The 27,490-nt window shown below is 40.8% G+C and overlaps 1 non-coding gene across 1 annotated transcript; it reads left to right on the top strand.

Moving 5' to 3' along the window:
• The first annotated feature begins 12,983 nt into the window (after window positions 1–12,983).
• Window positions 12,984–13,055, top strand: TRNAC-GCA (transfer RNA cysteine (anticodon GCA)). The gene has a single exon. It is a non-coding gene; the product is annotated as a tRNA-Cys (tRNA).
• Window positions 13,056–27,490: the final 14,435 nt, after the last annotated feature.

Genomic DNA, 27,490 nt, shown 5'->3' on the forward strand with positions numbered 1-27,490 from the left:
AAATAATGGTATGCATATTGACTGCGTTTATAATTAGGAATGAGATAGTGCACACAAAGTAAGAGATGACGATTTAAAAGAGCAAACTATAAATCTATGACTATTTTCTGTGATACAAAAAAGATTATTTTAAAATAATTAACATTTTTTTCATAACTTCTGTGTATGTGTGTGTGGGTGTGGGTGTGTATATATATATATATATCTTTTTAATTGCTCTTCCCCATTGGGGCATCATTTTAAGCTGAAATTTTTCAAATATGTTATTTTAACTGCTGCTGTTTTGTTTTATGTATTTTAATTGAAGTTTTAAATTTTGTGCTTGTACCCCATGGAGTAATAATAACCACAAAGGGTATGATTTTATTAATTGAGAAAATAAATTTCAAGACAATACCCTAAAAAAGTTAGACAACTAGGTTATAGATGGACTTGCAAGAGATATATGACTATAAATGTGTTAGTGCCTGTGCATCCTTAAATACATGTGAATTTTTTATATAATAACAAATAAAACAGTAAAAAAAAGTTTAAACTGCTTTCAAAAAAGCATTACATTCTTGAACTAGTGTTTATAATAATAGGGCTTCCCTGGTGGCTCAGTTGGTAAAGAATCTTCTGGCAATGTTCGATCAACTTGGGTTCTATCCCTGGGTCAGGAAGATCCCCATAACTGGGATTTCTAAAGGAAGAACTTCACAAAGATTATAATGTTGTTTGCTCAAAATTATTGGATAGCCACTGTATCCAATGGAGGAGGAAATGGCAACCCACTTCAGTATTCTTGCCTGGAGAACCCCATGGACAGAGAAGCCTGGTGGGCCACAGTCCATGGGGTCATAAAGAGTTGGACATGACTGAGCAACCAAACACACACTGTATCCAATACTGTGCTATACACTAGAGAAAAAAGAAATGACCCACCCCCCCAAATAATTTGCCATTGAAAATTTGCAATCAAAAAACAGACACACAAACAGTTGTAAAACCTTGTGAAAACTGCTAGGGTACGGCTAAATATGGAGTTCTTCGGGCATAGAAAAGATGGAACCCTTGAGTTGAGACTTGCAGAATAGTTAGGCATCATCCAAGAAAGTAAAAGCTGTAGTGGGCATTCCTGAGGGTGAGTGCAAGCTTGCAGAGCACAGAGCAAGGAACAGTTCAGTAGAGCTGAGGCACTATGAGAGAGGGGGAGGAAGAAGCAACGAGGCAAGAGGTAAGGGTCAGACCGTGAAAGACCCTACAGACCATGTAATGAGCTGGGATGGTAGGCAGTAAGGAATACTTAAGAGAAATGTATGTAATGAAGTAACAAAATCAAATTTATAATTGAGGAAAGTCATAGTGATAGGAAGGATAACCTGCCAGGGAGCAAGAACAGATATAGAGAAATCATCGCACTACCCAATGAGAAAGGTCTGAACAAAGGCTCCGGCAGAAAGGCTGGAGGGCAAACTTAGACTAGATCTCAAAATTCTCCAAGCCAGTCTTCCACAGTACGTGAACCGTGAACTTCCAGATGTCCAAGCTGGATTTAGAGAAGACAGAGGAACCAGAGATCAAATTGCTAACATCTGTTGGATCATTGAAAAAGCAAGAGAGTTCCAGAAAAACATCTCCTTCTGCTTTATTGACTACACCAAAGCCTTTGACTGTGTGGATCACAACAAACAGTGGAAAATTCTTCAAGAGGTGGGAATGCTAGACCACCTTGCCTGCCTCCTGAGAAATCTGTATGCAGGTCAAGAAGCAACAGTTAGCACTGGACATGGAACAATAGACTGGTTCCATAAGGGGAAAGGAGTACGTCAAGGTTGCACATTGTCACCTTGCTTATTTAACTTATATGCAGAGTACATCATGCGAAATGTTGGGCTGGATGAAGCACAAGCTGGGATCAAGATTGCCTGGAGAAATATCAACAACCTCAGATATGCAGATGACAAAGAAGAAGAACTAAAGGGCCTCTTGATGAAAGTGAAAGAGAAGAGTGAAAAAATTGGCTTAAAACTCAACATTCAGAAAACTAAGATCATGACAACTAGTCCCATCACTTCATGGCAAATAGATGGGAAAAAAGTGGAAACAGTAACAGACTTTATTTTTTGGGGCTCCAAAATCACTGCAAATGGTGATTGCAGCCATGAAATTAAAAGACACTTGCTCCTTGGAAGGAAAGCTATGATCAACCTAGACAGCATATTAAAAAACAGAGACATTACTTTGTCAACAAAGGTCCATCTAGTCAAGGCTATGGTTTTTCCAGTAATCACATATGGATGTGAGAGTTGGACTATAAAGAAAGCTGGGTGCCTAAAAATTGATGCTTTTGCACTGTGGTGTTGGAGAAGGCTCTTGAGAGTCCCTTGGACTGCAAGGAGATCCAACAAGTCCATCCTAAAGGAAATCAGTCCTGAATATTCATTGGAAGGACTGATGCTGAAGCTGAAACTTCAATACTTTGGCCACCTGATGCAAAGAACTGACTCACTAGCAAAGACTCCAATGCTGGGAAAGATTGAAGGTGGGAGGAAAAGGAGATGACAGAAGATGAGATGATTGGATGGCATCACTGACTCGATGGACATGAGTTTGAGTAAACTCCGGGAGTTGGTGTTGGACAGAGAGGCTGGCGTGCTGCAGTCCATGGGGTCTCAAAGAGGCGGACATGACTGAGTGACTGAACTGAACTGAACCAAAGAGGTAGAGTTGGTAAGAACTGGTGACTGATTAGATGAAAGGCAGAAGGGAAAAGAGGAGTTGAGGAGGACCATGACAGTTCTGGCCATACAGATGGTAGCTCCATTTTGCTGAGACAGGAAATAAAGAGAGCAAGAAGTTGGCGGGTGAGAGGAAATGTAAGGAGCTCAGGTTTAGACACGTTCTGTTTAATGTGGTCATGTCACACCCAGACAGCCATTTTAGCAGATGGTTGGCTCTGTGTGTGGCCATGGCTGCCTTTCTGAAGTGTCTCATTTCCTGCCGCTTCACTGCACTCCAGTCACTAACCTTCCACTTTCATCACTGGGACGCTCCATGTCTGTCTCTGCCTCAGGGATATGGGGCTTCTTGTTCCTACGAGGGACCTTGCATAACTAATTCACTCATTTCATCCATGTTTCTATTCAAAGCGAAACAACTGTTCTTTCCACAGCATATGAACAATCTCCCACCTCATGTCACTTTCTAGCCTTATATCTGTACTTTTCTTTCTTTATAATATTTATCTCTGCCTGAAATTACACCATTCATTTATTTGCCTTCTTGCTTTTTGACTGTTTGCCTTAGCGGAATGTTTCATATGGCAGCAGTCTTAACTGACATTCTTTTCTGTATCTTCAGTGCCTAGAAAAACTCATGGCGTGTAGTCAGGAATCAACAGGCAGCCCCGCGGGCCTACCTGAGAATGAAAGTCATCAGGCTGTAGTGACACCAACCTTGGTAGCTTCTTAGTGCTCTTTATCAGCGCTCGGCAGCTTAGACATGAAAAAGCTGGGGCGGCCTAGTCCGCAGCATACAAGATAGCAAAATATCTGTGTCAGAGAAATGAGAGAAGTGGCCAAAAGGAAAAAATGGCCAAAATTGTATTCGATGGCCTCAAAACTAAAGAAGAAAGTTTGTTAGAACCCTGACTCAATTTGGCTTAAGAAGAAAAACAAGAGTTTGCTGGCTCATGAAACTGAAAATTGAAAGAATAAATGTCCCTTTGGGTATATCTGATTTTATTTGCTTGAACTGGGACCTAACATTATCTCAGAGCTCTGATTTTTCTGTCTGTGGGCTTTATTCTTTAACATTTTCTCCCTTAATGGTTCTCCCTAAGCCAAAATGATCAACAGCAGGAACGGTCTTGTTTCACCTACTTAGCACCCAAGAGAGAATGGATCTCTTTCCCCCAATAATGCCGATCAAACATGGCTTGATGTGTGTACCCCTAAATTAATCATTATGTCTAAAAAAATTGAGTGTTATGATTGGCCAAGCCAGGGTCACATGCCCATCAATGGATCAGGGGATGATATCAGCACTACTCAATCCATGAACTAAAAATTAGGGTAGGAGTGATTCCCTCAAGGAATATTGAGCAGAGAACGCATGTGCAGTACGGAACAGAAAGCACTGCAGAACCAGTGGGGTGAAGGAAATCAGAAGGGGGCTTCCCTGACAGTCCAGTGGTTAAGACTTTGCCTTACAATGTGTGGGGTGTGGGTTTAATCCCTGATCAGGGAGCTAAGATCCTACATGCATTGCAGCCAAAAAATAAAACAAAACAAAAAAAAAACAAACATAAAACAGAAGCTCTATTGTAACGGAGTTCAATAAAGACTTAAAAAAAAATGGTCCACATCAAAAAATAAAAATAAAGAATGCTTAAAAAAGAAATAAGAAAGTTCAAGTGCTTGAAGACCTTAACAAGTTCAAAGAGTGTTGTTGGAGAAGGGAGGGAAGGAACGAAAGAACTGTCAGGACAGAGACTCTAGACAGGCAGGAGCAAAGTCTCAGCATATATGGGAGTGATCTGTGATTCAATATTTAAAAGCATAAAAGAAGGAAGGAGGATAGTAAAACCAGGTGCTATAAACCAAAAACTATCATGATTAATTAAGCATGAAAGAAAGAAAGTGAAGTCGCTCAGTCATGTCTGACTCTTTGCAACCTCATGGACTGTAGCCTACCAGGCTCCTCTGTCCATGGGATTTTCCAGGCAAGAGTACTGGAGTGGGGTGCCATTTCCTTCTCCAGAGGATCTTCCCAACCCAGGGATTGAACCTGTGTCTCCCACATTGTAGGCAGATGCTTTACCATCTGAGCCACCAGGGAAGACTAAAATATTCCTTTGAGCCCCCCTTTTTTTTGTGGGGGGAGCAAGCATTAAGAGTAAAGCCTAAACAATAGTAAATTCAAGAAACAACTTGCCCATTAACTGAGTCATCAAACCAATTCCTTCCCTCAACATATTGGTTGTTTAATTGGATTGATCAGTTAATGGAGCCAAAACAATAAATACAGTAAATAAGCAGATACAGAAAAATATAGTAAATAGAGCAAATAGGAAGAGATATTTTGAAAATAATGTATATGCATCCCTAAACATTTTATGGGAGGGACTTTACTGTGGGTCAAAAAATGTCTGGATGTGTTTTGTCCTGGCTAAATTCCTTCTACTTGTATTAATTTCATATCAACAAAGTGTTCAGTTGTATGGTGACATTGCAGCTTCCACATAATTGTTCATCTGACTATTTAGGGACTCTCATCCCCATATGCTATGTGATTGAGCTTGGCAAAGTCATAATGTACATCAATTGATTTCTTCCTAAGAAGATAATTGTTTTTCATCTAATTTTAATGTCTTAAGAGGGTCAAATAAAAGTGGAAAATAATTATATACTATTTGGTTACTATCAGAAGTACCATCTAGAATGTGAGTTGGTGTAACCACTATGGAAAGCAGTATGGAGATTCCTCGAAATCTAAAACTAGGGTTGCCATATGATCCAGCAATCCCACTTTTGGGCATTTACTCTGATAAAACTATAATTTGAAAAGATACATGCATTCCTATTCTCATAGCAGCAATACTTACAATAGCTAAGATATGGATATACTCTGGGCTTCCCGGATAGCTCAGTTGTTAAAGAATCCACCTGCAACACAGGAGACCCTGGTTCGATTCCTGGGTCAGGAAGATCCCCTGGAGAAGGGATAGGCTACTCAGTCCAGTATTCTGGCCTGGAGAATTCCATGGACTGTATAGTCCATAGGGTCTCAAAAAGTGAGACATGACTGAGTGACTTGAGTCAGACATAATCTAAATGTCCATCAACAGATAAATGGATAAAGAAGATGTGGTATATATATCATGGAATATTATTCAGCCATTTTAAAGAATGAATTAATGCCATTTGCCACAACACAGATGGACCTAGAGATTATCATACTAAGCAAAGGAAGTCAAACAGAGAGAGATATACTGTACGATATCACTTACATGTGGAACCTAAGATACAATACAATTGAACTTATTTACCAAACAAAAACATTAAAATTAGATGAAAAACAATTATCTTCTTAGGAAGAAATCAATTGATGTACATTATTACTTTGCCAAGCTCAATCACATAGCATATGGGGATGACAGTCCCTAAATAGGGATGAGGGATGGATGTGGTGTTTGGAATTAGCAGTTGCAAACTATTATACATAGCATGGATAAATAACAACGTCCTATTGCAAAGCACAGGGAACTATATTCAGTATCCTGTGATAAACCGATAACAGTCACTTTGTACAGTAGAAATTAAATACAACACTGTAAATCAACTGTACTTCAATAAAATAAAAAAAAACAACAACAACAACGAAGTACCACCGAAATCAGGGACAGAAGTAACTCAAATGCTCATTGTTGATGACCAGAAATCATCTCATGGGTGCAAACATCATATCATCATCTTCAGTAATGGTACATAGGAATGTTCTTACTCCATTCTGGTTTCCATGAGGAAGTGTTTTCCCCCAAGCGCTCACATCTTTTTGCTCTACCTTCCTTTCTCATCATGTAGGAAGCCTACCTGTTTGCAGGTATAGGGAAAGGCCAGCTACATGTGTAGCTGTTCTCCAACACTGGAAGCTGGGGTTCTACTCTGCTCCTCCATGCTGGAAGTGGTATAGGGGCAGCCCCCATGTGGGGAGGCCTGCTTGGACCTGGCACTGCCCATGGCTGGCTGCGCTGGTCTGATTCTGCAGTATGAAAATAGGAATCCCACTGTTGCTCACATTCTCCAACATTAGTTTTTACCGATAATAAAGGAGACATTCGGGCTCTCCATTTGACTATCATTTGTCTTCTCTTGAGAGTCCCTTGGACTGCAAGGAGATCCAACCAGTCCATTCTAAAGGAGATCAGTCCTGGGTGTTCTTTGGAAGGAATGATGCTGAAGCTGAAACTCCAGTACTTTGGCCACCTCATGCAAAGAGTTGACTCATTGAAAAAGACTCTGATGCTGGAAGGGATTGGGGGCAGGAGGAAAAGCGGACAACAGAGGATGAGATGGCTGGATGGCATCACCGACTCAATGGACGTGAGTCTGAGTGAACTCCGGGAGTTGGTGATGGACAGGGAGGCCTGGCGTGCTACAGTTCACGGGGTCGCAAAGAGTCAGACACGACTGAGCGACTGAACTGAACTGAACTGTCTTCTCTCTCAAATAATTCCATACTCAGACTGTAATAAGGTATGACATGCAAATCCCAGAAAGGTAGTAACTACTTTTAAACCAAATGTATTTCAGGAGACCAGAACCTAAAGCAGCCTGGTGTAAGGCAAAATTCTACACATAAGCTATTGTTTTTATTGATTCAGATATTAAATAAAAAGATAAAAATAAAGCGAAATGGAATACAGATCTTAATTAACCAGCCTAGAGGAAAAACTACAGAGTTCAGGCACATGATATGAACTGGGACTCTTTCACATAACTTGGGCGTGTGTGCTCAGTCATGACCGACTCTTTGGGACCCCTTGGACTGTAGCTTACCAGGCTTCTCTGTCCTTGGAATTTTCCAGGCAGAAATAGTGAAGTGGGTTGCCATTTCCTGCTTCAGGGGATCTCCCCAACCTAGGGGTCGAATCTGCATGTCCTGTGTCTCCTGCATCGGCAGTTGATTCTTTACCACTGCACCATCTGGGAAGCCTCACATAACTCTTACTACTCTCCAAACATGTTCAGTCTATCAGCACCTACATCCAACACCGCAACTATACATTAAAATGTAAATAATAAAAATAGATTTTAAAAACTTCCTTTAATATTACTTTCACTCCTTCTGGAGATGAAAGGGAGAAAAACCTTATTTTCTAGCTACCTAATATTCATTTATCCAGTATATTCACCAAACATCAACTGATCGGCTAGCTACAAAGGGCAACACACTATCTATAAAAACCACCATGGTTTCTACTCTCAATAAACATACAACAAAAATGGGAGATGGTACATGTGTGCAAGAGCCTAGTATAAGGCAATATTTGCTAAGTTCCATAAGAGGTAATAAAAACTCCATTGCTGTTTATAACAAATCAAGACCTCTCTCAGAGGAGAAAAGCCTGTGGAAATTAGGTGGTATTTTCGTTGGAGATAACAGGGGACGGGATAAAAGGGGGAGCAAATGTGCAGAGTTTAGAAAGTGCAAGGCGAAGAGCTTTGGGGGAGAAGTGAGAGATGAAACTGGAAAGGTATTTTGGGGCCATATCTGGAACAGGGCTTGAATCTTAAAGAGAGTTAAAAATGTTTGGAAAAACTGCTGTGTGGGATGAGCAGTGAGTCAGCAAGAGATGAATAAAAGAAGTGCTGAGCAGAAATGACGGCTCAGTTAAAATGAAGGAGCATGAATTTGTGGCAGACTCAATCAGTACAGCTTTCTCTAGCAGCCCAGCAAGGAAGCAACTGCAAGTTCAAGGTCAGTGGGGAATTTTAGGGAATAAGTAAAGACACTGCTGAGTTGGCTGCCCAAGGAAAGCAGCATAGACAGGAAAGAAATGAAGTCAGAAAGACACTAACAGAGAAGAGGAAAGAGCAGAGGCAAGGCTGTGCTGTAAGTAAAGATCAGGGTCAGTGTGAATAACAAATTCGGAATAACTGACACATGATGGGAAGAGGTACGAGCCTCGGAATTGGAGACTGTGGAGACAGACAATGAGATCCGAGGATGGAGTGGAGTTGGGGGTTAGCTGGTGTGAAGGTGGTAAGGAGCTATGAAGTCATTGACACGATCATAAGCCATGGACAAGGTTAAATTTGGTGACTAAGGGGAACAAGGACCACGGGGCTTAGTATATCACAGGAACTAGGATAGAGAGAGGGAGGTATGAGACAGAAGAGGAGAGGCTGCTGAATTTCAACAGCCCGAACAATAACCTAGAATTGCCAGTGGAGAACATCGACTGTGTTCCCTGTGTTTATGCTAAGTCAAAGTGAAAGTGAAATTTGCTTAGTCGTGTCTGACTCTTTTCGATCCCATGGACTGAGTCCATGGAATTCTCCAGTCTAGAATACTGCAGTGGGTAGCCTTTCCGTTCTCCGGGGGATCTTCCCAATCCAGGGATCGAACCCAGGTCTCCCACATTGCAGGCAGATTCTTTACCAGCTGAACCACAAGGGAAGCCCAAGAATACTGGAGTGGGTAGCCTATCCCTTCTCCAGTGTATCTTCCCGACCCAGGAATCGAACGAGGGCTTCTTGCATCGCAGGCAGATTCTTTACCAACTGAGCTATGAGGGAAGCCCGTGTTTATGCTAAAGGAAAGGTAAAGGAGAAGGTTGTACTGGGAGGAATTTCACGGACAGTGATCTCATTAACAAGAAAGCAGGTTGCTTTATAGAAAAGAAGTAGAAAGAGTAGTTGTGAGAAGATATATAGACAAGTTTCATAAAAATGACAGGAAATCACAGAGCATAACCCATAGGAACTGGCAATACAAAAAGGCAAAGTCTAACACTGGGACTCACTAGGGTTATTCACAAACGTTCCAATTCACCAAGCAGACATAACCTGAACTTGCTCTGGCTAATTAAATGTGATCAACTGGTGTGTGTCCCTTCCGGTAGAAGCTTTGCAAACACTTAAACAGTTCACCACGTCCCCTTGACCTAAGGCGATCTAGAAGCACATGTCATAATGGAGAGCCAGTCATCTGGGTCTCTGCATGACTCTGAGAAGCAGAGCCCCTTGCCAACCTATGACACATGTATTGCATGAGTGAAAAATAAACCTTTATTGATTCAAGCCACCGAGATTTGGGGGATGTTTGTTACAGCAGCCCAACCTGTCCTGACTAATATGCAATCCAAATAACTGGAACCAAGAAGCTGTTTTACTAAGTACTTGAGATAATTCTAGCCATGATTCTCATAAAATAAAATAGTATTTAAAAGTCACAAGATTTTCATCTAGAAAAAGAACTCTGGAAGTTTAGGCAATAACACTCCAAAGATTAGGATACCCCAGGGCTCACAGATAGTTTAGAAGCAGCAACAGTCTCTGGGACCTACTTTCTCCTGCCAACTATCTTTTAGTGTCATTAAGCCTATGCCACAGACTCCATGGAAAATGCAGCTGAAAGGAATCACTCTTGGGGAAAGATCTGGCTAAAGAGGGAGGAGATAGCCGAGAGGAAGAGTTTGTGCTGGATAGTGTGTAAAGAATAGATAAGAAGTTAGGAAAAAATTGGTACAGAGGCTTGCTAGACCTACACTCTGCTTTCTGAGTGAGAAAGGTAAGTAGGGATCATTTAACCAATATCTGGCAACTTGGCAATGATCCAAAGGCAGAATTTACTGACTGGAGGATTTCAGGAGCTGACTGGATCAACCAACTCCAGTATTAGATGAGTAAAACCCTGAATATTTATTGGAAGGACAGATGCTAAAGCTGGAGTTCCAATAGTTTGACCACCTCATACAAGGAGCTGACTCATTGGAAAAGACCCTGATGCTGGGAAAGATTGAGGGCAGCCGGAGAAGGGAGTGACAGAGGATGAGATGGTTGGATGGCATCACTGACTCAATGGACATGAGTTTGAGCGAGCTCTGGGAGTTGGTGATGGACAGGGAAGCCTGGCATGCTGCAGTCCATGAGGTGGCAAAGAGTCAAACACGACTTAGTGACTGAACAACAGCAACCTTTTGTTTACTTTTGTTTTTGTTTCTACCTTTATTTACTTTTCACAGATGGGAGATATGGTGAGCAGGACTTGGTATGCCTGTGATGTTTCCAGTTATGCCAGCCAACATCTATAGAAAACTTTATCAGTTCATACCATTATCTTCCTCTTCCCATTTTTAATCTGCTTTCTTAGACTTGCTCCCATTCCTAACCCCATGGGTGCTGGCTTTTCCACCTGACAGCATAGATGTTTGGTGAGATGCTGGTTCCCACCTGCGTTGAGATGCTTCCAGCATGAAGTGACAGACTCCCAAGCAGGATAGTCCCACTCAGAGCTGTCCTTTCTGGCGTGTAATATAGAGCACACTGATGACTTCATGGCACTGCTATTCCCTTTCTTAGCTTCGCAAAGGACACCGGGCTCAACTGAACAGCTAGCTTATTTTGTCACACTGTAGGTCACGCCGACCCTTAGACAGAATTGAAGAGAGGAGGGAGCACCGTGCAATTGTCACACCATTACTCCTAGCCCTAAAAAAGCAATGACACAGAAGTTCAGAGATGCCAAAGAGACTGCTGGGAAGGTTGGCTGCTTTCTTAGATCTGACAAGGATAATTCCAGAGCTTATGGACTCCAGTAATAAGGTTTTAAATTGGCAGCATTTAGATGTATGTATGTTATTGACAGTTTTCTTTAGGTTACACTAAAGGCTCCTGGGATTTAACACCATAGGCCACAGTCTAGAAGAGCAAATGAGACTCATTTATACATCTTAGTGAGGTGTGCATCAACAGAAAGAAAGAAGGTAGACAGAGAAATTTTTGCATTTGAAGATTCTGAACAAACATCACATATCTATTATTGTTACCACTCGATTATTTTTCCATTTATTTAGCATTTTCAAAGACAAACGCTACACCACAGGGGTTTTTTTGTTGACTTTGTATCTTTTCATAAGTGAGTAGGGTCTGACATCTTAATTATATTGAATAATATTTCTCCTCTCTCTTCATTTAAATTCTGTTTAAGCCAGGCATAAGGTACTACTTCCATTTAAACAAATTAGATTAATGGAGTTTTAATAACTCAACCACTCTTGTTCATAGTAGGCCTAAGTCAGACGTACATGCTGCCAACTCAGAAAGGAGTTATATTTGGAAATTATGACTTTGGATAGATAAGATGTTTTCCAACTCTTACATAATACTTGCAATCACTTTTTATATGCATTTTTCTAATATAAAACTTGGTTCATGGTTAAGTTTTGCCCAAATGAGAAATCACAATGGACAATAATTTGCCAGGACCCCGCCCACAATACAGAATATTTTCTCTTTCAGCATCAGTTCTCAGTACGTACAAGGAGGGGTTTGGGCATACAACCTTAGCAGTGATTCCAATTCTGCCATAAAACAAAGAAGAAAAGATACAGAGAAATTTTGGGACATCACAGTGCAGCAGAACATGAGTGATCTTGTTTCATGTTTATCTTCCTCTTCCTGCTGCATTAGAAGGATGAAATAAAAACATTTCCATTCTTCTTCAACAGACATTTGAAAATTAAACCCTACCTGAATTTGAGGAAGGGGGACAACTCCTGCCATTGGTTCTACTAGATTTTACAAACCATCATGATCTATTGAGAAAGAAAATGAAGAAAATAACTTATTTTAAGAGTAAAGAGATAGAGACTTCCCTGGTGGTCCAGTGGTTAAGAATCTGCCTGCCAATGTAGGGGACACGGGTTTGATCTCTGGTCCAGGAAGATCCCACATCCCTTGGGACAACTAAGCCTATGCATCACAGCTACTGAGGCAGAGCTCTAGGGCTGTGAACTGCAACTACTGAGCCCATGAACTGTGGCTGCTGAAGGCTAAAGCCTGTGCTCTGCAACAAGAAAAGCTACTGCAGTGAGAAGCCTGTGCACCGCAATGAACCATAACACCCATTCGCTGCAACTAGAGAAAGCCCATGCAAAGCAATGAAGACCCGTCACAGCCAAAAATTTAAAAATTAACTAATTTTTAATGTTTTTAAAAAATTAAAAAAAAATTTTTTTTAAATAAAAGAGTAAGACTGAGATAGATTGGAAGGAAGAATGAAGGACGAGTTTTACCAAACAGTCTCCCGACATCTGAAACCTAAAGCCAATGAGGGGTTTAAGGAGCTCCTGTTTCTGGGCTGGCTAGAATGCCAGACCACCTGTATGAGTTTCCTGTTGCTGCTGTAACAAAACGCCACAAACACAATGGCTGGAAACAACACACATTGATTCTCTCACAATTCTAAAATTTAAAAGTCCTAAGTCTTGGGCCTCCCAGGTGGCTCAGAGGGTAAAGCATCTGCCTGCAATGCAGGAGACCTGGGTTCGATCCCTAGGTTGGGAAGATCCCCTGGAGAAGGAAATGGTAACCCACCCCAGTGTGCTTACTTGGAGAATCCCATGGACAGAGGAGCCTGGTGGACTACAGCCATCCATGGGTCGCAAAGAGTCGGACACAACTGAGCGACTACCACACAAGTAAGTCTTACCAGGCTAAAACCAAGGTGTCAGCAGAGCAAGTTTCTTCTGGAGACTCCAAGGGGGAATCTGTTCCTCGCCTTCTCCAGCTCCTAGGGGCTGTCATTCCTTACCCCATGCCCTCCTTCACATCGCCTCTTCTTTCCCTGCTTCTGTCATCACATTACCTTCCACCTTTGACCTTCTACCCTCCTTGTAGTCAATCCTTGTAATAAGAACTCTTGTGATTATAATTAGGGCCAATTTGGGTAAACCAGGACAATTTCACCATCGCAAGATATTTAACTCAATCACATCTGCAGAGCACCTCTTGGGATTTAAGACAACATTCACAGGGATCAGCAAAATAGTTAACTGGAATAATGCATGTTCTTCACAGAGAGGTAAATAATTCTCTTGTTAGAGCTGGTCATAGAAAAACTAAACTATTTCATGCCCACCCATCAGGTCTGGTTGGCTCAGGGGCAGTGTAAAGCTATTTATAGGTTCCCATGCTTTCTTTGCAGCCAGGCTGCAGCACCTGGCTCCTTATCTTGGAGAGGTATAAATCTGAAGCCCAAGTGGAGGGAGAAAGCTACCATTGCAATAATCCCAGATCCTTTAAAAGTCTCAACACTCAAGAAAGACGTGAAGAAGGTTATGTTTGAAGACAATACACAGCGCAGGCTTCTTACAGTCAATTTTATTAGGTTTTTAAAGAGAATTATAGATGATAATGGATCCGTGGGATAATGGATGGTCCCAGAGGAACTGCAAAGCTGTGGTGCTCATGAAGGGCTCCAGTAATGCTGTAAACAGTGGAAGTGTAGGCCCAGCAGTTTATGAATAGCCAATGTATTCATACAAGAAATTTAGCTTCATATTAAAGTTGATATAATCTACTAGTATTTAATTCTCAGTAATGATTTTTATTGATTTCCACATTTTAGTAGTGCAAGCAAAGAAAATGCCTTAGAACCTCACAGACACTCTTCTAGAAAGAAAAATATGTTTATCCTTATAATCAGCTCATTGTGATAGCTTTTCATTTACTCATTCATTTATTAAACAAATATCTTCTGAGCGCCTGCTCTCATGATGGATGTTGTGGAGATAAATAATGACAATTATTTAATCATCTATAGTTTTAAGGTTTACATGATATTCTTTCAAATATTATTTCATTTAATAGCCTGGGTAACCTGTGAGATATGTATTTTAACCATTGCTTTACAGATGGGGAAACCAAAGGCTCACATAGTCAAGTATCTTCCCAAAGGTCACACAATGGGGAGCTGACAGACCTACAACCGAATCTCAATTCTGTGTCTCCAGAGCTACTACACCACACCGTATCATTTATTCCCTGCCTTCTGAAATCCAATGACCTTCAGGAGTCTTGTACATAAATATTTGTAATACCAGGTACGAAGTCGTCTATACCACAATCTTAAGGATGTGCAAGTATTTTCCCAGGCTTCTGCTATCTCAGCAGTCACATTTTCTGGAGGATTACTCCTTTCCCATTCCTCTCCTCAAATCAAAAGTTAACTACCTCTTCAGTTTTCATCTAAAGTTTTATCTCTCGATTAACAGCCATTTCCCACAATGGAGCACAGCTTTTAATGAGTTCGCAAAACTTACTGCCTATATTACAACCAAGAAAGAACAGTGAAATCCTGCTGGGGTCTGGGAGAAGCCCATGTGAGAAAATTCACTACTGTGCCCATAGCTTTGCAAGAGATGAGATCTGGATTACATCTCAGCAATGTTGACAATGCTTTTGAGTCGGGTCTTTGTGGGGTCTTGTGATAATCCAAAGTCAAATGGTATATCCAAGAGTGGGCAGTTTCTACTGTGTACAGGAAGTGCTGCTGAGGAAGCTGGGAGTAGAGAGAAATCACAGATGCTGGAGGGAAGCTGGGAAAGCTTCATGGAGAAGGCAGCCTTGGAGCTGAGCTTTGATGTCTAAATCAGCATACAGTAGGAGATTGTGGAGAAGAGATTACAAGAGGAGGAAACATCATGAGTGTAGGTATGAAGAGAGGGATGCTCTGGGTCTGTTCCAGATTCATTTAGTAGCCACTGGAGAGTAAAGTGGGTGGTGGGGGGGCGGGAGCTGGATTTTATTGTATTCACTAGCAATAAAAGTTATTGAAATGATAAACAAGAATTTAATGTATAGCACAGGGAGACTCTTGAGAGTCCCTTGAACTACAAGGAGATCCAACCAGTCCATCCTAAAGGAAATCAGTCCTAAATATTCACTGGAAGGACTGATGCTGAAGCTGAAGCTCCAATACTTTGGCCACCTGATAGGAAGAGCCAACTCATTAGAAAAGACCCTGATGCTGGGAAAGATCGAAGGCAGGAGGTGAAGGGGGTGACAGAGGATGAGATGGTTGGATGGTATCACTGACTTGATGGACATGAGTTTGAGTAAACTCCAGGAGACGGTGAAGGACAGGGAAGCCTGGCATGTTGCAGTCCATGGGGTCACAAAGAGTCAGACATGACTGAGCGACCGAACAACAACAACAAGGAATTATATTCATTATCTTGTAATAACCTATAATGGAAAAGAATCTGAAAAATAATATACACACATATTATATATATATATATCTCCAAATCACTTTGCTGTACAACTGAAAATAACACAATACTGTAAATCAACTATCAGTTCAGTCGCTCAGTCATGTCCAGCTCTTTGCAACCCCATGGACTGCTCTGCTCCAATTATAAAAAAACCTGAAAGTTTAAGAGCAGGAAAATTACGTATTTTTCAGAAATGTACTCAAAGAAACACATTTGGTAGAAATGAAGAACGGATCTAAATAGTACTTATCTGAGATCTTTCCCCATCTTCCTCTTTTGTGTTAACAAATGCAGACTAAAAATAGCAGATACTCCCCATCCTGGCCACCCTTGCACTGCTGCTGCTGCTGCTGCTAAGTCGCTTCAGTTGTGTCCGACTCCTAGCGACCCCATGGACTGCAGCCTACCAGGCTCTTCCAGAGGAAATTGACCCAATGCTGGCTAATAAGATGGCAAGAGAAGTCTTCCAAGAGTTATCTGAGAAAGCTTTTCTCCCCTGATGATAAAAAATAAAAAGAAAGAAACCCCTCCTCTTTCCTGCTGTTAAATTCTCTTGTGAGGACCTGATGCTTGGGGCTGCTGCACCCATATCTTGATCTGTGGCAAGTCACAGAATGCCAACTCAGAACCCTAATATTGCTGATGTATTAAACCTACTCTGGAATCTCATACTTAGGATCTTGAAATGGAGGAAAAGTAAGTGCCTACCATTTAAGCTGTGTTTAGGTGGGGCTTGGGGAGTTCTGTTGGGGTTTTTTGTTGTTTGCTGAATTCCGTGAAATATATTCATCATGCAAATGTTGAAAGATGAAGCTAAGCATCCTTAAGTTATTAATAACTACTCTAGAGATATTTCATACCAAATGTGGCTCCCCATCTTTACAACCAAAGAAAAACTCTTTTTAAACTCTAATAAAAGAGTTCATATAGTAGCAGGAAAACAATATCCCATCATTACCTCATGCTGTAGCTGCAAATTGGTTATAGCATGATTCTTAAGTTTCTTTGGAGGACAGAAAACTCATGAGGTCTCTAATATAAGTGACTGAAACATTTACACAGTAAAGTAACATGATATACATCTCTCCCTCTTTTCCTTTCTATGTCTTCTCTCTTCTTTCCTTAGGCTGACTGCCTTGAAAATTTTTTAATATTGATCAAATCTGTTCAATCTATTAATAGGAATAAGGAATTCTGATAAAAATTATTCACAGTAAGTTGTTTAGAGAGGATAACAGCAGCAAAGAAAAAAAATTGTTTTTTTCAACATATAGACATGAATCACTTAAAGTAGAGAGTTCAAGGAAACAGTAGGAGATATCTCTTTGCCCAGACTCCTTCAGGATGCCCCCTAAGTCATAACTGTATATGGAACCACCTTTTATGATGATAAAAATTTTTAAGTTTGGAAAATGAATAGGGGTAACAAAAAACTGTCTGTACCACCACATTCAGGAAGAGCCAGATGGAGAAACTGAGTCAATGTGACTGACTGCTGTATTTCTTGGATCTCTTTAAACATTAGGACAATAATAAATAGTCTGCCCATTGTTGTAAAAACAAAACAGTAAAAATGTCCATGAAATGTCATTATGTTGGCCAGTTTCCCAGACTACTTCGCCTATCTGGAAGGAACAAAATCTCTGCCATCCTAGGTATTTCAGTTGGTGTTTAAGAAAATGTCTCACCATATGTGAGCCACAAAAATCAGATACTATGATTAAGAAAAGTCAGTGAAAAATTCAAACACATTATGGCCTGATATTTTATTCATGGTGTTCATACAATCAGATCATGAATCAGTAGTCCCAGAATTCTGTCTATAAAACACCATACCTGCTAAAGCTGAGGGAAAATTCAAACTGAATCTTATATATTTGTGGTACAGTGGGGATCATAGCTGCTTGGCAAACTCAATCTTGTTTCAGAAGTTCTTCCTAGGGCCATAAATGAGTATGATCTGCAAAATGTGAGGAAAGACCACAAGCCTTGAGTGCATTCTGTTCACCAGGCCCATATCATTTATTCAAGTGTAATTTTGAAGGCCTGGGCATGGAGACCTTTTTTCTCCATGGTCCGCTAAGACCCCAGAACCTAAGCATCTTCTCACCACTGCCTGAAAGGTGCTGCCCCTTCATAGGGCCACGTGTGGCAGGGCAGCCCAGGTCCTCTCTCACAAATCATACCTTTCTCTTTATTCTGGGGCAGTCTCCACTAGGACCAGGAAAATCTGTATTCCTCTAAGAAAAGTGAAAAAGTGAAAGTGTTAATCGCTCACTCGTGTCCTACTCTTTGGGACCCCATGGACTGTAGCCCACCAGGCTTCTCTATCAATAGAATTCTCCAGGCAAGAATACTGGAGTGGGTAGGTATTCCTTTTTCCAGAGGATCTTCCCAATCCAAGGATCAAACCCAGTCTCCTGCATTGCAGGTGAATTCTTTGCCATCTGAGCTGCTAGGGAAGCCCTCAGTAATTCAACTCAAAGCATCAGCTTTTGTCTCTCCCTGCTCTAGGACATTAGTGATTTTAAAACACAAAACAAGAAAACCCAGTAAGAGAAGCCAATAAAGACAATTAAGGTTTTTAGAAATACAATCCTAGATTCATCTTCTAGGGATGGATAACGAAATACCAATTTTCTCGTGGGAATACTTCAATAAGACAAATTTCTTTAAAAAAAGAAAAGTTCTAGAGACTATCTACATATTAGCTTGAACTTACAAAACTGTCATTTTCTTAGTTCAAGATGTCTAAATATCACCAAGTTTGTGTTGTTTAGGCTAATATTTTCTTAATAACTTATTCTACTATATTCCATTAAATCAGTTTTTCAGTTGATCAACTACTTGAGCATCAGCCTCTACCTAAACATGAAAACATGTAAATGACTCATTAACCTTTCCCCAGAGTTCAGTTCAGTCCCTCAGTCATGTCTGACTCTTTGCGACCCCATGGACTGCAACACGCCAGACGTCTCTGTTCATCATCAACTCCTAGAGCTTACTCAACTCATGTCCATCAAGTCAGTGATGCCATCCAAGCATCTCATCCTCTGTCATCTCCATCTCCTCATGTCTTCAATCCTTCCCAGCATCAGGGTCTTTTCCAATGAGTCAGTTCTTCATGAGTTCTAGCATCAGGTGGCCAAAATATTGGAGTTTCAGCTTTAGCATCAGTCCTTCCAATAAATATTCAAGATTGATTTCCTTTAGGATTGACTGGTTTGATCTCCTTGCTGTCCAAGGGACTCTCAAGAGTCTTCTCCAACACCACAGTTCAAAAGCATCAATTCTTCAATGCTCAGTTTTCTTTATAGTCCAACTCTCACATCCATACATGACTACTAGAAAAACCATAGCTTTGACTTGATGGACCTTTGTTGGCAAAGTAATGTCTCTGCTTTTAATATGCTGTCTAGGTTGGTCATAGCTTTTCTTCCAAGGAGCAAGCGTCTTTTAATTTCATGGCTGCAGTCACCATCTGCAGTGATTTTAGAGCCGAAAAAAATAAAGTCTGTCACTGTTTCCATTGTGTCCCCATCTATTTGTTATGAAGTGATGGAACTGGATGCCATGATCTTCGTTTTTTAATTGTTGAGTTTTAAGCCAACTTTTTCACTCTCCTCTTTCACTTTCATCAAGAGGCTTTTTAGTTCCTCTTCACTTTCTGCCATAAGGGTGGTGTCATCTGCATATCTGAGGTTATTGATATTTTCCCCAGCAATCTTGATTCTAGCTTGTAACTCATCCAGCCCAGCATTTCGCATGATGTACTCTGCATATAAGTTAAATAGGCAGGGTGGTGATATACAGCCTTGACATACTCCTTTCCCAGTTTGTTGTTCCATGTTCAGTTCTAACTGTTGCTTCTTGACCTGAATACAGATTTCTCAGGAGGCAGGTAAGGTTGTCTGGTATTCCCATCTGTTGAAGAATTTTCCACATTTTGTTGTGATCCACACAAAGTATTTGACATAATCAATAAAGCAGAAGTAGATGTTTTTCTGGAACTCTCTTGCTTTTTCTATGATTCAACAGATGTTGGCAATTTGATCTCTGGTTCCTCTGCCTTTTCTAAAACCAGCTGAACATCTGGAAGTTCATAATTCATGTACAGTTGAGCCTAGCTTGGAAAATTTTGAGCATTACTTTGCTAGCATGTGAGATGAGTACAATATTACAGTAGTTTGAACATCTTTGGCATTGCCTTTCTTTGGGATTGGAATGAAAACTGACCTTTCCAGTTCTGTGGCCACTGCTGAGTTTTCCAGATTTGCTGGCATGTTGAGTGCAGCACTTTAACAGCATCATCTTTTAGGATTTGAAATAGTTCCATTGGAATTCCATCACCTCCACTAGCTTTGTTCATAGTGATGCTTCCTAAGGCTCACTTGACTGCATTTCAGGATATCTGGCAATGGGCATGTGATCACACCATCGTGGTTACTGGGTATGAAGATCTTTCTCGCATAGTTCTCTATATTCTTTCCACCTCTTCATACCATTTCTGTCCTTTATTGAGCCCATCTTTGCATGAAACGTTCCCTTGGTATCTCTAATTTTCTTAAACAGATCTCTAGTCTTTCCTACTCTATTGTTTTCCTCTATTCTTTGCATTGATTGTTGAGGAAGGCTTTCTCATCTCTACTTGCTCTTCTTTGGAACTCTGCATTCAAATAGGTATATCTTTCCTTTTCTCCTTTGCTTTTAGCTTCTCTTCTTTCCTCAGCTATTTGTAAGGCCTTCTCAGACAACCGTTTTGCCTTTTTGCATTGTTTTTCTTGGGGATGGTCTTGATCACTGCCTCCTATACAATGTCATGAACCCCATCCACAGTTCTTCAGGCACTCTATCTATCAGATCTAATCCTTTGAATCTATTTGTCCCGTCCACTGTATAACTGCAAGGGATTTGATTTAGGTCATACCTGAATGGTCTAGTGGTTTTCCCTACTTTCTTCAATTGAAGTCTGAATTTGGCAATAAGGAGTTCATGATCTGAGCCACAGTCAGCTCCCGGTCTTGTTTTTGCTGGGTGTATAGAGCTTCTCCATCTTTGGCTGCAAAGAATATAATCAATCAGATTTTGGTATTGACCATCTGGTGATGTCCACGTGTAGAGTCTTCTCTTGTGTTGTTGGAAGAGGGTGTTTGCTGTGACCAGTGCTGTCTCTTGGCAAAACTCTATTAGCCTTTGCCCTGCTTCAGTCTGTACTCCAAGGGCAAACTTGCCTGTTACTCCAGGTATCTCTTGACTTCCTACTTTTCAATTCTAGTTGCCCATGATGAAAAGGACATCTTTTGGGGATGTTAGTTCGAGAAGGTCTTGTAGGTGTTCATAGAACCATTCAATTTCAGCTTCTTCAGCACTACTGGTTGGGGCATAGACTTGGATTACTGTGATATTGAATGGTTTGCCTTGGAAATAAACACAGATCATTCTGTCATTTTTGAGAGTGCACCCAAGTAGTTCATTTCAGACTCTTCTATTGACTCTGATGGCTAATCTCTTTCTCCTAAGAGATTCTTGCCCACAGTAGTAGATATAGAGGTCATCTGAATTAAACTCACCCATTCTGGTCCATTTTAGTTCACTGATTCTTAAAATGTTGATGTTCACTCTTGCCATCTCCTGTTTGACCAGTTCCAATTTACCTTGATTCATGGACCTAACATTCCAGGTTCCTATGCAATATTGCTCTTTACAGCATCAGACTTTACTTCCAATCCCAGTCACATCCACAGCTGGGTGTTGTTTTTGCTTTGGCTCCATCCCTCCATTCTTTCTGGAGTTATTTCTCCACTGATCTCCAGTAGCATATTGGGCACCTACTGACCTGGGGAGTTCATCATTCAGTGTCTTATCTCTTTGCCTTTTCATACTGTTCATGGGGTTCTCAAGGCAGGAATACTGAAGTGGTTTGCCATTCCCTTCTCCAGTGGACCACATTTTGTCAGAACCCTCCACCGTGACCCATCTGTTTTGGGTGGCCCTACACAGCATGGCTCATAGTTTCACTGAGTTAGACAAGGCTGTGGTCCATGTGATCAGATTGATTAGTTTTCTGTGATTGTGGTTCTCAGTCTGTCTGGCCTCTGATGGATAAAGGTAAGAAGCTTATGGAAGCATCCTGATGGGAGAGACTGATGCCAGGGAAACTGGGTCTTGTTTTGATGGGCAGGGCTGTGTCCCCTCCCTGTTGTTTGACCTGAGACCAAACTATGGTGGAGGTAATGAAGATAATGGCGAACTCCTTCAGAAGGTCCCATGCACCCACAACCACACTCAGTTCCCCCGACCCTGTAGTAGGCCACCACCAACCCACGTTTCCGCCAGAGACTCCTGGACCCTCACAGGCAAGTCTGGGTCAGTCTCTTGTGGGGTCACTGCTCCTTTCTCCTTGGGTCCTGGTGCACACAAGGTTTTGTTTATGTCCTCTAAGAATCTGTTTTCCCAGTCCTGTGTAAGTTCTGTAATCAAATCCACTGGCCTCCAAAGTCAAATTCTCTGGGAGTTCTCAATCCCTTTGCCAAATCCTCAGGTTGGGAAATCTGTTGTGGGTCCTAGAACTTTCTTAACAGTGTGAGAATTTCTTTGGTATAATTGTTCTGCAGTTTGTGGGTTGTCTGCCCAGCAGCTCTGTGATGGGGTTAATGGCAACCTCCTCCAAGAGGCTGTGTGACCCAGGTAGCTGCACCCAGAGCCCCTCCCCCTGCAGCAGGCCACTGATGACCCATACCTCTGCAAGAGACTCAAACACAGGTGTGGCTCAGTCTCTGTGGGGTCTCTGGGTCCTGGTGCATGCAAGGTTTTTTTTTGAGCCCTCCAAGCATCTATGGCAGATATCAGTTTAATTCTAAATGTGATTTTGCTCGTTCTACTGTCTTGCTGGGATTTCTCCTTTGCCCTTGGACATCGGGTAACTTTTTTTGGTGGGATCCAACATTCTCCTGTCCATGGTTGTTCAGCAGCGAGTTGTAATTTTGGAGTTCTCGCAGGAGAAGATGAGTGCACGTCCTTCTACTCCACCATCTTGCATATGCTTTCCTTGCATTCTTTCCCCAGAAGCCATTATTATAGGGGATGGTTCTCACAGATGTTTCAATATAATGCTGTCTTTTGTGTAGATCCTATCAGTGTGCCATGGGTGCCTACATCTAGGCTGTCACCTTAGTTACATCAGCCCAGCAGGCAGAGAGAGGTCCAGAGGTCCCTGAATAAACTGCAGTTTTTACCTCTCCCTCAAATCCTCTGAACCTCAGAAAGTAATTTTTAAAATATTTCCTAGATGAAAAGTATTTTGTACATTTCTCTTCTCCTTGATAGCATCAGAGTAATTAAGGCCATAATGACCAGAAAAAGGCTAAAGAAATCAATAAATTTTCTATTTTTTGCTAATAAAAGATACTTCGATTTCTTCTGAAAATTAAATTATTCTCAATAAAGGTATTAAACAGAATGGATCTATTTATATGCAAGATGTGAATAAAGAAAACAGCCGCAAGATGTGAATAAAGAAACAGCCACAAGATTTCAAATCTCAGAACTTCAAAAAAATAAAAAACACACAGTTCATGTACCTTATTTTACAGATAATATAAATATGCAACAGATTTTGGTAAGAACCAGTCACACTCATTCTAAAATTATTACAATCCAAAAAATTTATTGGATATCTCTCTCAAGGAGAGATCAGAAGGGCTTCCTCAATGAACAATGCAAAGAAATAGAGGAAAATAATAGAATGGGAAAGACTAGAGACCTCTTCAAAAAAATTAGAAATATGAAAGGAACATTTCATGCAAGGATGGACATGATAAAGGACAAAAACAGTAAGGATCTAACAGAGGTAGCAGAGATTAAAAAGAGGTGGCGAGAACACACAGAAAAACTATACAAAAAAGGTCTTCATGACTGGGATAACCACGATGGTGTGGTCACTCACCTAGAGCCAGACATCCTGGAGTGTGAAGTCAAGTGGGACTTAGGAAGCATTATTACAAACAAAGCTAGAGGTGATGGAATTCCAGCTAAGTTATTTAAAATCCTAAAAGATGATGCTGTTAAAGTGTTGCACTCAGTATGTCAGCAAATTTGGAAAACCCAGCAGTGGCCATGGGACTGGAAAAGGTCAGTTTTCATCCCAGTCCAAAGAAGGGCAACCCTAAAGAATGTTCAAAGTACCAGACAGTTGTGCTCATTTCCTGTCCTAGTGAGGTTGTGCTCAAAATCCTTCAAGCTAGGCTTCAGCAGTACTTGAATCGAGAACTTCCAGATATACAAGCTGGGTTTAGAAAAGGCAGAAAAACCAGAGATCAAATTGCCAACATTTGTTGGATCATAGAAAAAACAATGGAATTCCAGAAAAACATCTACTTCTGCTTCATTGACTATGCTAAAGTTTTGACTGGGTGAACCACAGCAAACTGTGGGAAATTCTTAAGCAGATGGTAATACCAGGCCATCTTACCTGTCCCCTGAGAAACCTGTATGCAAGTCAAGAGGCAACTCGGACATGGAACAAAAAACTGATTTAAAATTGGGAAAGGAATATATCAAAGCTGTATATTGTCACTCTGTTTATTTAACTTATATGCAGAGTACATCATGCAAAATGCCTGGATGGATGAGTTACAAGCTGGAATCAAGATTTCTGGGAGAAATATCAATAACCTCAGATATGTCGATAATACCACTCTGATGGCAGAAAGCAAAGAGGAACTAAAGAGCCTCTAGATGAAGGTGAAAGAGGAGAATGAAAAAGCTGGCTTAAACCTCAACATTCAAAAAACAAAGATCATGGCATCTGGTCCCATTATTTCATGGCAAATAAAAGGGGGAAAAGTGGAAACAGTGAAAGATTTTCTCTTCTTGGGCTCCAAAATCACTGTGGGTGGTGACTGCAGCCATGAGATTAGAAGACGCTTGCTTCTTGGAAGGAAAGCTATGACAAACCTAGACAGCATATTAAAAAGCAAAGACATCACTTTGACAACAAAGGTCCATATAGATGGTCTTTCTGGTTATTATGTACAGATGTAAGAGCAAACCATAAAGAAGGCTGAGTGCCAAAGAATTGATGCTTTCAAATTGTGGTGCTGGAGAAGACTCTTGAGAGTCCCTTGGACAGCAAGATCATACCAGTCAATCCTAAAGGAGATCAACCCTGAATACTCATTGGAAGGACTTATGCTGAAGCTCTAATACTTTGGATACCTGAGGTGAGAAGCAAACTCATTGGAAAAGACCCTGATGCTGGGAAAGATAGAATGCAGGAGAAGAGGGCTGTAAAGGATGAGATGATTGGATAGCATCATCGACCAATGGACATGAACTTGGGCAAACTCTGGGAGATAGTGAAGGACAGGGAAGCCTGGCATGCTACAGTCCATGGGGTCTCAGAGTCAGTCATGAATTAGGAGCTGAACAACAACAAATTTTTTTTTACAAAATTGAGAAAGCAAAACACAATGTGCACATGAGTATCTCTGGGGATATAAACCTGATCAGTTACAAGCAGTCATTGGCCTACTAATACTACAGCATTAGATGCAATTCCAGGTTCTCCAGTTCCTTACTCCAGTCTGAAGGGGACTTCAAATATTAAGCAAGGGCTCATCCCAGAGAAAATCCCCAGTCCCCACCTTAATACACAAACAAACACACACATCATGTGTAGTTATTGTGGGTTTCTGAAATTTAGCCCAGGCCAATATAGGTGTAAAAATTCACCTGAAATCTACCTTGACCCTGGCCCACAAGATAATACTTACACAGTTAAAAAATGATAAAGTACATCAAGATATGAAAAATAGGGACTTCTCTGGTGATCCAGTGGTTAAGACTTGGCCTTCGAATGCAAGGGCTGTGGGTTTGATCCCTGATTGCAAGCTAATATCCCACATGACTCACAGCCAAAAAACCAAAACATAAAACAGAAGCAATATTGTAACAAATTCAATCCAAGACTTAAAAATGGTCCACATCAAAAAAAAAAATAAATAAAACTTTAAAAAACAAAAGATGTGAGAAACAATAATTCTTAGAAGTAGGCCAAGGGAAATTTAAAAGACAACATAGAAATGTTAACAGTGGTTGAATTTTAAATAACATATATTTTACTTTTCATATTTTTTATGTATTTTCTAATATTTTTCCAACTTTTATTTATAATCTGAAAAATTAACTAAAAGGAAATATTATGTAACAGAAAATAACCCTTTGAAAAACGACAATGTTACATTCATCTCTGTTATCACTAATTCCTAGCAAGATACAGGTAGCAAGCATTCAATAGGTGCATATATGGTAGGTAACTCAAATTCTCAGTTAAACAGGTAGACTTAGCAAAGGTATTTAAATACTCAAATATTCTAACAAAATCATTCTCATCTTTGTTTGTAATATCATTATTAGCATGCAAAGCTATTTGGCTTTATTACACTCCAAAGTTATGTTTCACAGCTGTGCTTTTGAATCTTTGAAAGTTAGTCTGCCAATTACATCTTAGCTGTTTACATTTTAGCTGTGAAATAGAATTTTGTTTTTAGCTAGCCAGCAAGAGAAGTTTCGTTACATCAGTTTCAAACATTGTGAAATCAGAAATAACAATTTTCAATATATCAAAAGGGACCTTGCTTTTTCTCATGTGATAGTATCTGCTGTGTAATAAGTAATGAGGTTGAACACTTAAATTACTTTTTTCCATAGAAACTCCTGCTCTGTCCTTTATATATATATGAAGAAGTGAAGTGAAGTCGCTCAGTCATGTCCAACTCTTTGTGGCCCCATGGACTGTAGCCTACCAGGCTCCTCTGTCTCTGGGATTCTCCAGGCAGGAATACTGGAGTGGGTTGCCATTCCCTTCTCCAGGAGATCTTCCCAACCCAGGGATCGAACCTGGGTCTTCCGTATTGCAGGCAGACGCTTTACCATCTGAGCCACCAGGGAAGTCCATATATATGTATGTATGTGTATATATATATATATATATATATATATATAAAAATTTTATTTTTGTATTTACTATTGCTGCTCTGGGTCTTCGTTGCTTCATGAGGGCTTTCTATAGTTGCGGTAAGTGGGGGCTGCTCTTCATTGTGATGTGCAGTCTTCTCACTGTGGTGGCTCCTCTTATGGCAGAGCAAGGTTCTAGGTGTGCGGGCTTACTAGCCGCAGTCCGTGCGCTGAGTAGTTGCGGTTTGCAGGCTCTAAAGCACGGGTTTGGAGTTGGGACACACAGGCCTAGTTATTCTGTGGCATGCAGAACCTTCCCACACCAGGAACTGAACCCGTATCATCTGCATTAGCAGGCAGATTCTTCTGCACTGTACCACCAGGGAAGTCCTCCTGTTAGTGTTCTGAGTAACAGAGGCGTCCAGTCTAAGGAAATAGCACAGGGTGTTTCATGCTTCTTCACTGACAAAGCACTCAGAAATGCTCTGTTCTAAGGCCAAGTTCACAAGTACAAAACAAATATTTTGCCAAGGAACATTGTAGCTTAATGTGTGTAGCAATATTCAAGCAACACCAAGATTTAACTGGCTTACCAGGACTTACTAGGTTTGGAGAACCTGGGGCAGTGACATTCAGAGTCAAGTCTCTGGCTCAGCATCCGGGAGCTGCTTAGAAATGCTTAGTCTCAGGCCCCATCCACACTTCATGAATCTGCATTTTAACTTTAGAGAATTCATGTCCACGTTGAATTTGAGAAGCACCAGTCTA

The sequence above is a fragment of the Bos indicus genome, chromosome 7 (assembly GCF_029378745.1).
Source record: "Bos indicus isolate NIAB-ARS_2022 breed Sahiwal x Tharparkar chromosome 7, NIAB-ARS_B.indTharparkar_mat_pri_1.0, whole genome shotgun sequence".
NCBI classification, from domain to species: Eukaryota; Metazoa; Chordata; class Mammalia; order Artiodactyla; family Bovidae; genus Bos; species Bos indicus.